Raw genomic sequence first — 18,298 nt, forward strand, 5'->3', positions numbered from 1 at the left:
CCCATTTGATGAGAAGTTCTCGGTCCAGCCAAATTCATTTTGCATTTTGAATATTGATTTTTGAATTTTTTTTTCTCATCCTCACCGCCACCACTTCTGTAGGTCGGTCTCTTAAGGTTCTCTTGGGCTCTTAGCACTAATTTTGACACAGCGATGTTTGTCTGCCTCATTAAAAACATATTCATAAATATGAGGGGAGCATGGTTCATCACTCATACTTTTTATCTGATCAAACCTGCATATGCGGCTCATAGTAGTAATGCCTTCATATGGTATCAGGCCTGAAAGTTTTTTTTAAAATGATTGACAGTTACCAAGGTCATACAAAGGTTACTTTGACCATTCTATGGCATAAACAAGGTCGTTCTTGTAGGTTCGTTTTACTGTCCTATGGTCCTACTGTCATACGTTTTTTTTCTTTCTCTCCATTCTATGGTGGTCCATCTTCTTGTGGGGTTTAAAGGGTGTTATAGTTCCGGTATGAAATAATTAAAGATGCGATACTATAGCTCTCCTCCACACTGAGAGGGTCACCAGGGTCAGATCCGCTCGGTGTTGCTGGTGGCTGTCCTTTTAGTTCCCTGGCATTTCTTCCATGTGGGATTTGTTATAAATGAGGGGATCAGGAGTGTTCAGAGGGCTTGCGCTCTCCCCCCCCCCCCCCCCCCCCCCACACACACACACACTCTATATATGTCTCTCCCTCCCACTTGGTCTGTGTTCTGACCTAAAAAAAAAAGCCTTGTTCCAGCTGCTCAGTCAGGAAGAGGCGTTGACTGAAGTGCTTTTGGGAAATAGGTGCAATAATGTCACGTTATTAAATATGCAGCATTTGATGTAATGAGACGATTGCCGTATCAGGGCCTCGGATAGTCAATCTGCTGAACTTGCCTCGTCATAAACGCACTTGCCGGTGTATTAGAATCAAACTAAAAAAGACCTCATGTCTGGATATAAGTAGATTTTCATGATGAATAATAAGTCTTTATCATGTAAATGTGACCCATTCCAGCAAAAACACAGGGATATATTCAAACCTTGGTCAAAATTATGTTTGTATAACATTGGAATAACAAATGCCTCACCCATTCTTATTGAAACATCCCTAAAAGATGGCTTTTCAGGGCACAATTTTTTTTTGATTTGAAACAATCCACTTTGAAAGTATGTGAAGCATGAAGGAACAGATTTGTGCCGCACAGCCGTCATTGTCTTGGTACAATATTGCAATTTGAAAGGTGATCAAGCATGACTCAATATGCTACAAGGCCAGCTGTCAGTGGGCCATACAGTAATATTATAATTCTGGCATTCCTTGTTTGCCTCTTTAAAGCTTGATCATTTAGGGAGGATTTTACATTTAAAATAGTGCTCCATAAAAAGTACATTTATACATCAAATCAAATCAAATGTTATTGGTCACATACACATGGTTAGCAGATGTTAATGCGAGTGTAGCGAAATGCTTGTGCTTCTAGTTCCGAAAGTGCAGTAATATCTAACAAATAATCTAACAATTTCACAACAACTACCTTATACACACAAATGTAAAGGAATGAATAAGAATATGTACATATAATATATGGATGAGAAACGGACGATTACTTAAAAATCATACAATCTGATATTCTGGATGTTTGTTTTAGATTCCGTCTCTCACAATTGAAGTGTACCTATGGTAAAAATTACAGACCTCTACATGCTTTGTAAGTAGGGAAAACCTGCGAAATCGGCAGTGTGTCAAATACTTGTTCTCCCCACTGTATATATTTTTGTTAATGAGATGAGTAATGTAAGATATGTAAACATTATTATAGTGTCACTTTTTTAAATGACTATTGATCCATTTATTAAAGTGGCTAATGATTTGAGTCTGTATGTAGGCTCTGTGTTAGTGATGTCCTTGAGGTAGAAGCTGTTTTTCAGTCTCTCGGTCCCAGCTTTGATACTGACCTCGTCTTCTGGATGGTAGCGTGGTGAACAGGTATTGGCTCAGGTGGTTGTTGTCCTTGATTATCTTTTTGGCCTTCCTGTGACATCGGGTACTGTAGGTGTCCTGGAGGGCAGGCAGTTTGCCCGAGGTGATGCGCTGCGCAGACCGCACCACCCACTGCAGAGCCTTGCAGCTTGATGGCGGTGCAGTTGCAGTACCAGGCGGTGATACAGCCCAACAGGATGCTCTCAATTGTTAATCTGTAAAAGGTGGTGAGGGTTTTAGGTGACAAGCCAAATTTCTTCAGCCTCCTGAGGTTGAAGAGGCGCAGTTGCGCCTTCTTCACCACGCTGTCTGTGTGGGTAGACCATTTCAGTTCGTGTACACCGAGGAACTTAAAACTTTCCACCTTCTCCACTACTGTCCCGTCAATGTGGATAGAGGTGTGCTCCCTCTGCAGTTTCCTGAAGTCCACGATCATCTCATTTGTTTTGTTGACGTTGAGTGAGAGGTTGTTTTCCTGACTCTCACCTCCTCCCTGTAGGCCATCTCGTCGTTGTTGGTAATCAAGCCCACTACTGTAGTGTTGTCTGCAAACTTGATGATTGAGTTGGAGGCGTGCATGGCCGTGAAGTCATGGGTGACCTGGGAGTACAGGAGGGGGCTGAGCACACACTCTTGTGGGGCCCCAGTGGTGAGGATCAGCGAAGTGGAGATGTTGTTTCCTACCGTCACCACCTGGGGGCGGCCCGTCAGAAAGTCCAGGACCCAATTGCACAGGGCGGGGTTGAGACCCAGGGCCTCAAGCTTAATGACGAGCTTGGAGAGAATTATGGTGTTGAATGCTGAGCTGTAGTGAATGAACAGCATTCTTACATAGGTATTCCTCTTGTCCAGATGGGATAGGGCTGTGTGCAGTGGGAAGGCGATTACATTGTCTGTGGACCTGTTGGGGCGGTATGCAAACTGAAGTGGGTCTTGGGTGGCAGGTAAGGTGGAGGTGATAAGATTCTTGACTAGTCTCTCAAAGCACCTCATGATGACAGACGTGAGTGCTGGGGGCGATAGTCATTTAGTTCAGTTATCTTTGCCTTCTTGGGTACATAAAAAAAACATAAGTCTCCAATTTAAAAAGCTGTGGAATCTGCATTGAAAATGATAAGCTGTTCTAACAATACACCAATACTGTACTTCAAATGCTTGGACTTTCAGGGCACATTTTCTCTATCGATTCCCCACTGAAGAGCTCTAGAGGCTGTGTTGGTCTCTGTGGGGCTAGGGGGGGTTAACGGTGTCACACATGGTCACACAGGCTGGAGTCAGTGTTGGAGCCCCAGCCAGGCTAACAGTGCATGAAAGAGGAAGGGCTTCTGTGGCTGCTGGGCCTCTCTTGGGATGACAGGGAGTGTTGTTGATCAGTAGAATGCTGGAGATGCAGAGAGAGAGAGAGAGAGAGAGAGAGAGTGTGAGAGAAAAAGATAGAGGGAGAGTGAGAGAGAGAGCAGGATTGAGAGTGAGGGAAAGAGGCAGAAAGACAAAGACAGAGTTACAGAGAGAATGAGAGGTGGGTTAATACACTGGCTGGCTGCTTGCCTTCCTGCCAAAGAGCCCTCTTCCCCAGTCTGGGCTTTGCAGCTAGGCACCATGAGGTGTGGAATGATGTGGAACCGTGCGTCATTGGCTGGCAGAGGACCCCAGGCATTGTGGTGCACAAGGGACAAGAATGGGCAGCCAAATCCCGGTTGTCACGGGAATAAACCCAGGTCTTCAGGAGGGTCCTCAGTGGAGGCGAGGGAGAGGGCAGGTAGAATATTTTAGGGGGTTGAATGTCGGCTTGGGGGGGGTGGATTTAATTGTACCGATTTCTTAGTCATTGCCAAGCAGCTACTGTGCTGTTCGCTGTATAGTTATAGTGAGCGGAGAGGAGAGAGGGCTGACAGTATGTCAGAGAGCCCTGAGAAGGGGATATAACGCTTGGGCGCGCCAAGAGATTAGACAGCTGACAAGGCAGGGCTTCGGCCGCTCACTCCCTCACTCTGTGTTTATGAGAACACAAGGGGGAGGCCAGGCCGCTGATAGGGTTTTGGCACAAGGAGGGTTACTGGAGTCCTCTCTCTCTCTCATATCCCCCATCCCGTCGACCGTCCCTGAGAAATTAGTAAATTTGCATGAAATCCGATCTGGGTTTATGTGTTCACAATATTCCACACTTCAGGGAGATTGGTGCTCCCATTTCAGATGAAATTGTTCCATAGTTGGAGCTTTTCTTAGGCAAAGGATTGTCGTTCCTCTTTTGTGCTGTACCTTAATCAAGCCATACTCTTCCGTCACGGCAAATCTCATTCTCACCAATAGCCTGTGGGAAGTGATGATACAAGTTTAAAACGCTGTATGGTTGTAGGTCTAGGCTTACACAAGTTGTAGGCCTACATATTTTTCCACCAAGATCAAGTTAGGTTAAATAAAACACTACACTCTTAGACGAAAAGGATTCCAAAAGGGTTCTTCTGTTGTCTCCTTTTTGGTTCCACGTAGAACCCTTTTTGGTTCCACGTACAAACTCTTTTGGGTTCACAAAAGGGTTCAACTGGAAACCAAAAAGGGTTCTTCGATAGGTTCTCGTATTGGGACGAAAAGCAGAAAAGCGTTTTAGGTTCTAGATACCACCTTTTGTTCTAAGAGAATTGCAGTTAAACCCCAACAATTGTTGTCAATTTGTTCCCGTTACTTTTCACAGACTTTTTGGTCACTGGTGTTATTTTTTAAGCTGTGCCCACTCTATTCTCAACCTGTCACTCTCCTGTCAGAAACTACAAAAGCCGGGGAGAACTGAAGAGTGAAAAGCAGTCTTTTCACATACTGCAGTTCTGAACACGCTCTGTAATAATGTATCAAAGGATCTGTCATCTCAAAAAAGTCACCACGGAACCATGTAATAATAACATTTGTTATTTAACCCTTGTGTAGTCTTAACATTCTGTATACTCCCCGTGTCCTAAGGGTCAAAAATGACCCGCCTTCACTAAACCCCTCAAATAAAGCAGCTGAATTGAATTTTAAACCCCAAATCTATTCTGCATGAAGACACAACCTGTCATTCATCACAAACTTTGTGAACATCTGTGTTTTCTCTCTTCACAATGCAGAAAGACTGCAATTAATCAGTAAACACTCGTTTTCATTACAACACACCCGTCATAATTGTTTTCTTTACTAAAGTAGAGGTTTATTATTATTGCTAAAGGTACTGCATAGGTGTAAACATACATTTTTTTAGCAAGAGATAGCACTTGAATAGCTTAAGAAAGTAGCAGAAATGTGAAGAAAGTAGTTTTCAATGCATTTTATTGAAGGGAAACAATAACAGTCTTGAACCTTTTGGCAACATAGTGATATATTCTTATATACTGTACAATGAGGAATTCAACTACAAAATACTAGTCTTCTCCCATTTTGTTAAACCATTGCCCCCACCCACAAGGTGTATAAAGAACAACAATAAGAATAAAATAAGATAAGATAGATACAAAACAAAAACGTGAAGAACATAAATCAATCAACTCTAATTAGCACATGTAGGACAGTATGCAAGTGTGTGTGCATGGACTTTGCAGATGTATTTCTCACTGTATGCAGCAGAGTGTATTTGTTTTACAGTCCTTCTTTTGGGGGCAGAATTGGCATCTCCTCCTCTTGCCTGCCCCAGCTGCAGCCTCAGGGGGATCAAGACAAGATTCAGCCCCCTGAACAGCTTTCACAAGCGCTGCATAGGCTGCTGTTCGGGGGAGGCACTCCCTTCTTTGAATGTGTGGGGTTACAAGTGCCTTTCCCAGCTACTCCAGGAACACCCTCCTCTTGTTCCGCCTATCAGGCATCCAGGTTATAAGGACACAAGGCGAGACCCAAATGCAGACACAGGAAGCAGATGGTTGAGCTCTGATTTTTATTAATCCAGGCAAAAGGTAGGTCAGGGACAGGAGAGAGTTCATAAACCGGGTCAGAGTCCAAAACAGTACCAGACGAAGGGCAGTCTCGAGGTCTGGCCAGAAAGGGGTCCAGTAACCAGATGCGAGTCAAAACAGTACAAGGGGATAGGCAGGCTTGAAGACAGAACAGGTAGAGTGGTCAGGCAGGCGGGTTCGGAGTCAGGACAGGCAAGGGTCGAAACCAGGAGGAATAGAACCAAAAGATACTGGAAAAAATATAGGAGCACGGAAAAACGCTGGTTGACTGGCAAACAAGACGAACTGGCACAGAAAAACAGGAAACACAGGGATATATACACCGGAGACAATAAGCAACACCTGGAGGGGGTGGAGACAATCACAAGGACAGGTGAAACAGATCAGGTTGTGACACAGGTAGAGCTGATCTTGTTCCATATCACAAAGGCATTGTATGAGGACACATCAATGATATTATAGAAGATGACCAGGGGGCAGCGGGCAGTCATCCTCCTGCAGCTGTAAGTTCCAATAACCTTGTCCAGGTTGTCCACGCCTCCTTTGTTGTGGTTGTAGTTCAGGATGATGGCTGGATTCCTGTCCTCCCGATCACTGATCTCAGCTGATGTGTGCAGTGTGCTCAGGAGGACCACATTCTTGTTCCTCTTTGGGAGATTTTTTTTTTTTTTTAAGAAACTAGAGTGGTGATGGGGTTGAAGGCAAACTTTGATGAGAAGGCCTCTCTCCCCCTTGTTGCGAGGAGTGCAGGGGGAGCTCACACTTGTTCTTTCTATCTGTGCCAACCATGGTAATCGTCCTCTTCAGGAGCTGCTGGCTGAGTTCATAAGAGGTGAAGAAATTGTCACACGTGACATTTTGCCCTTTCAGTCCATCTGTCACATCAAGCACAACCCGCATCCCCTGGTTCTTCTCCGGGCCGGCTTCCCTGTGTAGACTTGCATCTTCCAAGCGTAGCTGGATTGTGCGTCACAGGCCACCCATTTCTTGATGCCATACTTTGCTGGCTTGCTGGGCATATACTGACGGAAAGGACAGCGACCTTTTAACAATAGAGATTACTATCACTAATTAGTATCAGTGTCACATAAAACAATCACATAAATCAATGATATTACAGCAATACATAATAAATGGAACCAGTTGAATGGGACCAGTTGAATGGAACCAGTTGAATGGGACCATTTGAATGGAACCAGTTGAATGGGACCATTTGAATGGAACCAGTTGCTCATCCACTGTTACTTCAGGCCCAGGGTTGTAGAGGTATGGCAGACGCTCCACCCACTTCTCCCAGACGTCTCTTATGACCGACAGTTTGTCTCCCACACGTCTTGCAGGTCATGACTCGCGGTTATCAAATCGTAGCGTTCTTGAGAAAGTGTGAAAGACTTTCAGTGGCATTGTGGCATGGAAAATCACCCTTCCACTTTGCTTCTCAGAGACTACATGTTGCCTCGCCTCAGGACCTGTACACGCCCGCTGTAGGCACGCAGGTCAATCTCATCCATCCTTTTCCAGTTGTCTCCATATTTACGGAAACCCTCCAAATTTGTCATCTCCAGGATTATGTTTTCGATGGCTGGTGTGATGAACATGTAGAACGTTGAGGCGATGTCCTGGACATGGGCAACTGCATGTCTTGTGGGCCCTGGGGTCGTCCTTATGACATGTTGTGCTGCCATCCTGCCCTGGGTGTCATATGGTGACAAGGACCATGTTATTTTGCTATTCTTTGACAAAAATGTCACTCTTTCAGCTTGGGGGATCTTCTTCTTCAGATACCTCCTCCTCTTCTAAATCATTGTTCTCTTGTTCCTCCTGGACATCTGAAATAAATCAGATCTACAATCTGTTGGGCACTGAAATGTGCACTCATGGCTTCAGTAAAGAGAGAACTGAGGGGACTGTCATCTTCAGCACCTTTATAGCCTCTGACTGCATTCCCCCATTAGTAAGCAATGCTTTCAAGAAATGTTTATTTTGTCTGAAGTTGTTTTTGTTTTGTCTGTGAATTTGAGTCATGTGTGGGGTCGTGGAGGGGTCGTGGAGGGGAGATTCTGCACATGCACGAGAAAGTTTTTAATCAGTGGCACACATAATCTCAATTTCTCATTGTGTGTGTGTGTGTGTGTGTGTGTGTGTGTGTGTGTGTGTGTGTGTGTGTGTGTGTGTGTGTGTGTGTGTGTGTGTGTGTGTGTGTGTCTTTAAGACAATGTTTGTACCCTGATGGTGTACAGCTTTCATGGAAATATGAACGAAGCTGATGTTTCACTTTTTCTAATGTTGGGGTCACTCTAGGAAAAGTAATCACATTTCAAGTTTTTTTTAAACAATTTAGAGGGTTTTCTCTGCTGTTAAACGTAGTGGTGGGTCATTTTTTACCCTTAATACAACACAAGGTTTAAAAAATTTTTTTTAAGAGTGTAGATACATGTTAAACTAAAAGACAGAGCTGGCAAACATACACTGAGTGTACAAAACATTAAGAACATGTTTCCTGATGTTCCTAATATTGCGTTGAACAGCTTCGATTCATCGAAGCATGGACTCTACAACGTGTCGAAAAACGTTCAACAGGGATGCTGGCCCATGTTGACTCCAATGCTTCCCATAGCCACAGTTGTGTCAAGTTGGCAGGATGTCCTTTGGGTGGTGGACCATTCTTGATACACACAAGAAACTGTTGAGCGTGAAAAACCTAGCATCATTGCAGTTCTTGACACAAACCACTGCGCCTGGCATCTATTACCATACCCTGTTCAAAGGCACTTAAATCCTTTGTCTTGTCCATTCACTCTCTCAATGGCACACATACACAATCCATGTCTCAATTATCTCCAGGCTTAAATATTGTTCATATCCTCCCCGTCATCTACACTGAATGAAGTGGATTTTTAACAAGTGACATCAATAAGGGATGATAGCTTTCACCTGGATTCACCTGGTCAGAGCAGCTGTTCTTAATGTTTTGTACACTCAGTGTATGTTTGCCTGCTTTTAGTTTAACATTTATCTACACTCTTAGAAAGAAATGTGCTATCTAGAACCTAAAATGTTTATTCAGCTGTCCCCAACCCTTTGAAGAACCCTTTTGGGTTTCAGGTAGAGCCCTTTCCTCAAAGGGTTCTACCTGGAACCAAAAAGGGTTATCCTATGGGGACAGCCGAAGAACCCCTTTGGAACCCTTTTTTTCAGAGTGTAGTCTTCTCCCAAGGTACTGTTGAGCATTGTTGTCTATCACATTAATTTAGCAAAGTGTCCTCCTCAGTTTCAACAAAAGTCTGTACTTGAACTACAAGTCAGTCATAAATGAGAACTTTGCTCATTTTGGTGTTCTGAGTCGCTGAGATAATTATAGCCCACTGTTTAATGTGTGGGCAGTTAACTTGGCACTTTGCACAACAGAATATCAACAGGGCCCATGGCGAACTTCACAGGTCCCGCTTTCATTTTAGAATTGGCTCCTCCACTGAAGTGTGTTTTTAGAAACGCTGCCTAAACCTCAAATAGTTAGACAACGGCTGTACATAATTCACGACGGGAAACGTGGAGGGATTTGAACATTTTGAAAAGGAATGTTTCAGCTGTAAAATCAAGGTCAAAATTGAATTGGCGTCTTGCTGGACTATTAACGTTTAAATCATCCTCCCAGACAGGGGGCCGGTGGCTACTTCTGTTATTATCACCACCAGGGCACGTTTTAATGTCCGCTTAACCAGAGAACTGATTGAACTTCCTCCATTAGTGACAACCCTGTGGGACTAAGTGACGGGCATTTCACGAATAAATGGACTTGCCATTTGAAATGTTACTGTGCACGTCCGTCAGCTAATGTTCTTCACATATCAAGATGCACGACACCGTAGGAGAGGAATTGAATAGAGGCCGTTAAAGGTATTGAATCGAATAGCCTCCTCTAGAGAACGTAACATTTGTTGTATTAATGAAGTGGGTAGAAGCCTGGTCAAAGCAGAGAGACACAACTCAGCACCAGCAGATGGGAAAGGCCAAGTCTGCCATGTGTGCTGGCTTATGAGGATGTAAGGGGAGCTGAGGAGGAAGCTAGCTCAGAGAGCCTAGAGAGATGGGGCTGATTTAGAATGTGATAAACTATCTTTCCGTTGCGGGGAATAAGTGGTGGGAGCTTTAGAATGGTTTTTTTTCTCGCGGCTCATATAATTCCTCCACCTCGGCTGCGCCAGTGGCAGACAGTCGGTATTAATCCATTACATCCCGAGGAAGATTACATTGTTTTGGGAGACATAGAAAGTCCGCTGGCCGCTGCTGTACTGAATATAAAATGGTTAAATCAAATGATTAAAATACCACTGGTCACTGTGTTTAATTAGAGATATGTTACATTTAAGGTAATGTCTGACACCTACAAGGAATTGTCACCCCGTGATGGACAGTTAGACATGGGAGTGATCTGATTGGCTCCCTTAAAGAAGGGATGGTACATTGATGTGGTGATGTGCTGATGAGGCACAGGGAGTCAGGCATAAAGAGGGGCATGCTAAATAACCATCAAACAGAAATAGTCAATGGTGAGGAACTAATCAGTGATTCACACAGATAACTCTGGGTGTTTTCACCCTGGATGACGTGAGTCACACAGCTGATTTGATACCGTCAGGGACGGAGAATACTTTCCCCTCTCTTTTCTCTCTCTTATTCCCTCTTCCTATCCTTCCCTCTGCAGGTGAAAATGCCACCAAGTCATCTTTCCTGAGACTTGTTTATAGAACAAGCGTGCTTGTGCTAGCCTGCAAGGGACCACAATTGATAGTAGCCCAAAATGTTATTGTGTGGACTCATATCAAGCGGACTTTGCAGTCTGCATATCAAACAAGCTCTCACCAGGTCAGATTCAGAAGAGGAGATGATGAGAAGAAAAGGAAGAAGCATCTTTGTGATGCATGGGGTCACAAAAACCCATGTGTTTCCTCAGTTCAATGTGTTGGGTTGTGTTGGGAGGCATGAAGGGTAAATGCAGACAAACACATTAAGGGAGTGTTGATGTAACCAAACTTTAAACTGCTTATTAATCATGCATTTCATCGAGTTACATTATTTACCAGAGCAAATCAGTTCAACTGCAATGCTCAACTGTTGGTGTAAATACTTAAACTGCGTACATAAATAGTGTTCCATTGTGCTCTTGATTCATGGAGTAATCCAGATTTTGCTCTGCAACTACTTTAAATAATTAATGCACTTTATATCAGCCGCCCCAAGCATAAATGTTAGGAAAGTGTATGTATGTATGTATGTATGTATGTATGTGTAACGGTTTTCTTGTGGTGAAGGAGAGGCGGACCAAAATGCAGCGTGGTGGTTATTCATGTTCTTTAATAAAGGAACTAGACATGAATAAACTAACAAAACAATAAATGTGCGAAAACCTAAACAGTCCTATTTGGTGCAAACACAGAGACAGGAACAATCACCCACAAAACACACAGTGAAACCCAGGCTACCTAAGTATGATTCTCAATCAGAGACAACTAATGACACCTGCCTCTGATTGAGAACCATACTAGGCCGAAACATAGAAATACCCAAAACATAGAAAAACAAACATAGACTGCCCACCCCAACTCACGCCCTGACCATACTAAATAATGACAAAACAAAGGAAATAAAGGTCAGAACGTGACAGTATGTATGTATGTATGTATGTATGTATGTATGTATGTATGTATGTATGTATGTGTGTGTGTGTGTGTGTGTGGTGCGTAACGTGTGGTGTACATATAATACTATCCATATATGAAATATATGTATAAGAAATACTCAAATTAGGATACATTAGCATTTTAGGTCCATGTTTTATACAGGGAAGTTCATTTCAACTTCTGAAATATTCCAAATAAGGAAACACTGAATAATTTTGACCTTTTTTCCATCTACCGTTAGAAACAACAAAAGTCTTAGCCACTATTCTACTACAATAACACTTTTGATGTCAACATAAAATGATTATAGCAGCATGGCCACTAGTGGTAAAATATAGAATAGCCATCTTCTCAGCAGAAAGACAGTTAAATAGTTCTTTATCTTTGTCAAAGTAGACAGAGATTGTGTGATTGGAGAAGGGAAAGCACTGTTTGCCACCTGAGGTCTCCACAGGTCCGATGTACAAGGCTTCAGACAGCAGTATGCCTGGCTGCATCCTGTATCATGTGTTGTTAGGCCACTAAGGTAGCTTGAAGAATGGGCATACTCAAAGCACTGGTCCACTTTGCTTACCCTTTTAAAATCCATTATTCAAACATATTGGGGAAAAGGCTGTGTTTCTGTTCCCCATGCTACCTGTCAACACACGTTCACAAACCATGTGCCACAACGAAAGGCTGACTCAGTGCTTGTCGAGATTTGAGACATCGTGCAGATTATCAATAGATGATGGCGTTCTTGTAATTGACCTGGCTAACAACAGAAAGACAAACTACACTAGGAAAACATGGTTATGTTAGCAGAAATGATAGCAGAAGGTTTGTTAAGGTAATGTTAAGCCAAACCTTTAGGTCAAGGTATTTTGAAAGTGCAGAATAAGCTAACTTTTAAAAATATAGTACAGTCTCTATGAAAGCCTGCGCTATCAGACAGATTTAGGGTGGCAGGTAGCCTATCGGTTACAGCATTGGGCCAATAACCGAAAGGTTGTTGGTTTAAATACCCAAGCTGACAAGGTGAGAATTCTGTTGATGTGCCCTTGAGCAAGCCACTTAACCATAATTTGTTGCAGGGGCATCGTACTACTATGGCTGACCCTGTAAAACAACACAGTTCACTGCACCTATCTGGTGTATGTGACAATAAAACATATGATTCATCTTCATTTAATTACATCTAAACTAGTTGAATATGGGGGTCTCTTTCAAAAGAGTAAGATGGCTTTGTGTTTTATTAAAATCCTAATAATATAATATATTGATCGCAGGCAGGCAGCTTTGAGTAAGAGCTGGCCCAGTCCAATAACACAGACACACACACACACACACACTTGGCTTTAAGTTAAGAAACTAGACACAATTTCCATTTTAATAATCAGCAAAGACAGTATTAATCCGATACTCTAAATAAACACGATCCACTTTTGAGATAAGAAAATATATAATGAGGATTGTTTTCAAAATGTCACATTGTCATGTAGCAGTGAACACCTTACGGGCATGATTTGTTTATGGGGTTATATTGCAGTCTGGGCCATTTGGACATTTTCTCCATCTCTCTCCTAATGTTGTTAAGTACTGGAAGACACGGGGCTGCATGCAAAAGGCTATTCCAGGCCATTTATCTTGCGTTCAGTAGCCTTGAAATGGCATTTAAAGATTTTATTGTGCATTTCATGAAAGGTCGGCATTGCTCGTTGGGCACTTGATGTGCAGTGGACTGAAAGGTTCCTTGCAGCCAGTCCCGTCTACCCCGTCTGCCCCCTCATCCTCTCTCCTCGGATCAGTTCCCTCAGGGAGAGGGTACTTTTGTTGTTGTTTCTTATTATTTTTATTATTATTATTTTCCCCTAACCATACCAACCCTCCCCTAAATGGAGTAAACTAATGGTCAACAACACTTAAACTTCCACTTCCACCATACACATTTTACGGACACAATATATTTTACAATAGTTATATTTTGTTTGTTTTTTGTCCCATCCTTCAGCTACCTTCAATCCCTCCCATCTATTTCTGAAGACCAACCAGTTTGCATTTCCATTTTGTCACATGTGCCCCCTCTCCGGCCTCCGTGTCATGTCTGTGCATTGTCTGTTTGTCTTATTTTGTATTATGTTGTATGTATTTATGAAAACACTCACTCCCTGAACTTGCTTCTCGACTCTCAGCGCACATTGTTACAGAATAACACCTCACCTAAGGGAAGCATCGGGGAGTGTTTTTTGTTTTGTTTTTGTTTTGGAGGTGATCTCAGATCCGGGTGTCAGAACCGGAAATACCTGGGACAACAAAAAAAAAGTCATTTTTTTTTTCAAAAACAAGGACATTTCTAAGTGACCCCAAAATTTTGGACGGTAGTGTATTTTTCAAATGTGCTGTTTCACAAACGTACTGAACCTATATACATTTTGCTGACACAGTATATAGGAAGGGTACTTTCACTAAAACTGTGTGGGCAGAGAGATCAGCTCCTGATCCGTAGAGCAGCGGATAATGCTGTAAGCTGTGTGTATATGGTACACACAGAGCATGTACACACACACACACATACACACAGCGCCCACGTTTACACACATACACAAGCACAAACGTGCACACATACACACACTGTTTCAGAAGACAATGCAACAAAAACCCACAAAAAAAACAGTTTCTTCATTTAATAGATTGAACAAGCTTCCAGTACATGTTGTCCCTGTTGTGACTCTGTTTTTAGGACCTCTTATGCCTTGTTGCCTGGTACAGTCTCCTGGCCTCGAGATGATCCAACTAACAACCCTAAACCCCTAAAACTACATCGATGTGGGGTCTGTAAGGTTGGCGGGCGGGCACAATATGCAGATGAAAAGATTTCCCACAAGGTCAGAGAACAAGATGTGCAGCCACGCTCTCCTGCTGTTGCCAAGACGGCTGTGATCTCCGGGGTTACACCCTTCTGGGTCCCCACGGGCATTCTGAGTCTGCCTCCGGACAAATTACACATGGTTCTACAGTACTTTACAGTTTTCAGAGAGCATCGCATGCTGCTTTGTGTGGGGGATTCCAAGTATTCACCTACAGTAATTTAAGCTGCCTAACATAGGACTAGGTTATACTCTACCCTTTCATTCTACTAACCAACTAGGAACTAAGTGTGGCAGTCAAAGCCAGCAGTAACAAATACCTCAGTATAATGTATTGCGTAGTGGTGTTGTTATCTTTAGACCAAGTATCCTTCTCCTGGTATGGCAACCTGGACTCAAAGCATTTCATATTATTCTGTACGTAATTCCGGATTTCTCCATTTAGTATGGTATGTTACTTTTGGTATGGTTACATAAGACAAAAAAAGGTGGTTGGATGGATAGGCACATAATGCGAATGTCTAGCAACTTAAAGGTTGGAAGTTCAAATCTCATCACAGACAACTTTGGTATTTTAGCAACTTTTCAACTACTCACTATTTTTTTTAGCTATTTTGCAAATACTTAGCATGTTAGCTAACCCTTGCCCTAACCCTAACCTTAACCCTTTTAACTAACCCTTCACCTGAACCTAACCTTAACCCTTTTAACTAACCTTTCACCTAACCCTAACATTAACCCTTTTAACTAACCCTTCCCCTAAACCCTAACATTAACACTTTTAACTAACCCTTGCCCTAACCCTAACCCTTTTAACTAACCCTTCACCTAACCCTAACCTTAACCCTTTTAGCTAACCCTTCACCTAACCTTAACCTTAACCCTTTTAACTAACCCTTCACCTAACCCTAACCCTTTTAACTAACCCTTCACCTAACCCTAACATTAACCCTTTTAACTAACCCTTCACCTAACCCTAACATTAACCCTTTTAACTAAACCTTCACCTAACCCTAACCCTAACCCTTTTAACTAACCCTTCACCTAACCCTAACCTTAACCCTTTTAGCTAACCCTTCACCTAACCCTAACCTTAACCCTTTTAACTAACCCTTCACCTAACCCTAACCCTTTTAACTAACCCTTCACCTAACCCTAACATTAACCCTTTTAACTAAACCTTCACCTAACCCTAACCTTAACCCTTTTAGCTAACCCTTCACCTAACCCTAACCTTAACCCTTTTAACTAACTCTTCACCTAACCCTAACCTTAACCCTTTTAACTAACCCTTCACCTAACCCTAACCCTTTTAACTAACCCTTCACCTAACCATAACATTAACCCTTTTAACTAACCCTTCACCTAACCCTAACCTTAACCCTTTTAACTAACCCTTCACCTAACCCTAACCTTAACCCTTTTAACTAACTCTTCACCTAACCTTAACCTTAACCCTTTTAACTAACCCTTCACCTAACGCTAACCCTTTTCACTAACCCTTCACCTAACCCTAACCTTAACCCTTTTAACTAACCCTTCACCTAACCCTAACCTTAACTCTTTTAACTAACTCTTCACCTAACCCTTGTCGTGGAGCCCAATCAGCAACGCAAAACGGTCTTGAGTGGCAATAAATCTGCCAAATTAGCTTATTCACTTTTCATACAACCACTATTTTCAACACACCCACACGTCCATACTCCGGTCGCTATATTGGGCTGCAGCTATCCATACTTGGTAATCTTCAGAATAGGAATAGCAAACACAACATTCTGTTAGTTACAGCATGCCTTTTGCTATGTAAATATCATTGTGGGTTTACCAATAAAGTTACCATATTGTTTTTAACATGATCATCATTGTCTGTTATCTTTTAGCATTATGAATTCGATTTGGGCTATACGTAACTTTCAATGAGAGTGCCGCAGGGCAACCAATGCACAGTTGGGCTCGTAGCAATGTTTGGAATGCATGGTTTTGTTGGGTAATTGGGACTCGTGAAAAGACAGGGGCTTAACAGTGGCTTACGAAAGTATTCACCCCCCTTGGCATTTTTCCTATTTTGTTGCCTGACAACCTGGAATTAAAATGGATTTTTTGGGGATGGTTTGTATAATTTGATTTACACAACATGCTGACCACTTTGAAGATGCAAAATATATTTTATTGTGAAACAAACAAGAAATAAGACAAAAAAACAGAACTTGAGTGTGAATAACTATTCACCCCCCCAAGTCAATACTTTGTAGATCCACCTTCTGCAGCAATTACAGCTGCAAGTCTCTTGGGGTATGTCTATAAGCTTGGCACATCTAGCCACTGGGATTTTTACCCATTCTTTAAGGCAAAACTGCTCCAGCTCCTTCAAGTTGGATGGGTTCCGCTGATGTACACAATCTTTAAGTCATATCACAGATTCTCAATTGGATTGAGGTCTGGGCTTTGACTAGGCCATTCCAATACATTTAAATGTTTCCCCTTAAACCACTCAAGTGTTGCTTTAGCAGTATGCTTAGGGTCATTGTCCTTGTGAAGGTGAACCTCCATCCCAGTCTCAAATCTCTGGACGACCAACAGATTTCCCTCAAGAATTTCCCTGTATTTAGCACCATCCCTCATTCCTTCAATTCTGACCAGTTTCCCAGTCCCTGCGATGAAAAAAAAGGTTGATGAAAAAAGGGTGATGAGAGGTGTTGGGTTTGTGCCAGACATAGCATTTTCCTTGTTGGCCAAACAGCTGAATTTTAGTGGGGAGTCTCCCACATGCCTTTTGGTGAACACCAAACGTGTTTGCTCATTTGTTTCATTAAGCAATGGCTTTTCTCTGGCGACTTCTGTAAAGCCCAGCTCGGTGGAGTGTACATCTCAAATCAAATCAAATTTTATTTGTCACATACACATGGTTAGCAGATGTTAATGCGAGTGTAGCGAAATGCTTGTGCTTCTAGTTCCGACAATGCAGTGATAACCAACAAGTAATCTAACTAACAATTCCAAAACTACTGTCTTATACACAGTGTAAGGGGATAAGGAATATGTACATAAGGATATATGAATGAGTGATGGTACAGAGCAGCATACAGTAGATGGTATCGAGTACAGTATATACATATGAGATGAGTATGTAGACAAAGTAAACAAAGTGGCATAGTTAAAGTGGCTAGTGACATAAGGATGCAGTCGATGATCTAGGATACAGTATATACGTATGCATATGAGATGAATAATGTAGGGTAAGTAACATTATATAAGGTAGCATTGTTTAAAGTGGCTAGTGATATATTTACATAATTTCCCATCAATTCCCATTATTAAAGTGGCTGGAGTTGGGTCAGTGTCAATGACAGTGTGTTGGCAGCAGCCACTCAATGGTATAGTGGTGGCTGTTTAACAGTCTGATGGCCTTGAGATATAAGCTGTTTTTCAGTCTCTCGGTCCCAGCTTTGATGCACCTGTACTGACCTCGCCTTCTGGATGATAGCGGGGTGAACAGGCAGTGGTTCGGGTGGTTGATGTCCTTGATGATCTTTATGGCCTTCCTGTAACATCGGGTGGTGTAGGTGTCCTGGAGGGCAGGTAGTTTGCCCCCGGTGATGCGTTGTGCAGACCTCACTACCCTCTGGAGAGCCTTACGGTTGAGGGCGGAGCAGTTGCCGTACCAGGCGGTGATACAGCCCGCCAGGATGCTCTCGATTGTGCATCTGTAGAAGTTTGTGAGTGCTTTTGGTGACAAGCCAAATTTCTTCAGCCTCCTGAGGTTGAAGAGGCGCTGCTGCGCCTTCTTCACGACGCTGTCAGTGTGAGTGGACCAATTCAGTTTGTCTGTGATGTGTATGACCAGGAACTTAAAACTTGCTACCCTCTCCACTACTG

At 42.7% G+C, this 18,298-nt stretch overlaps 1 pseudogene; it reads right to left on the bottom strand.

Moving 5' to 3' along the window:
• LOC135572703 (piggyBac transposable element-derived protein 4-like) overlaps nt 1–14,532 on the bottom strand; it is a 16,976-nt pseudogene extending 2,444 nt beyond the window's left edge.
• Nucleotides 14,533–18,298: the final 3,766 nt, after the last annotated feature.

Source organism: Oncorhynchus nerka, linkage group LG8, assembly GCF_034236695.1.
Source record: "Oncorhynchus nerka isolate Pitt River linkage group LG8, Oner_Uvic_2.0, whole genome shotgun sequence".
Taxonomy (NCBI): domain Eukaryota; kingdom Metazoa; phylum Chordata; class Actinopteri; order Salmoniformes; family Salmonidae; genus Oncorhynchus; species Oncorhynchus nerka.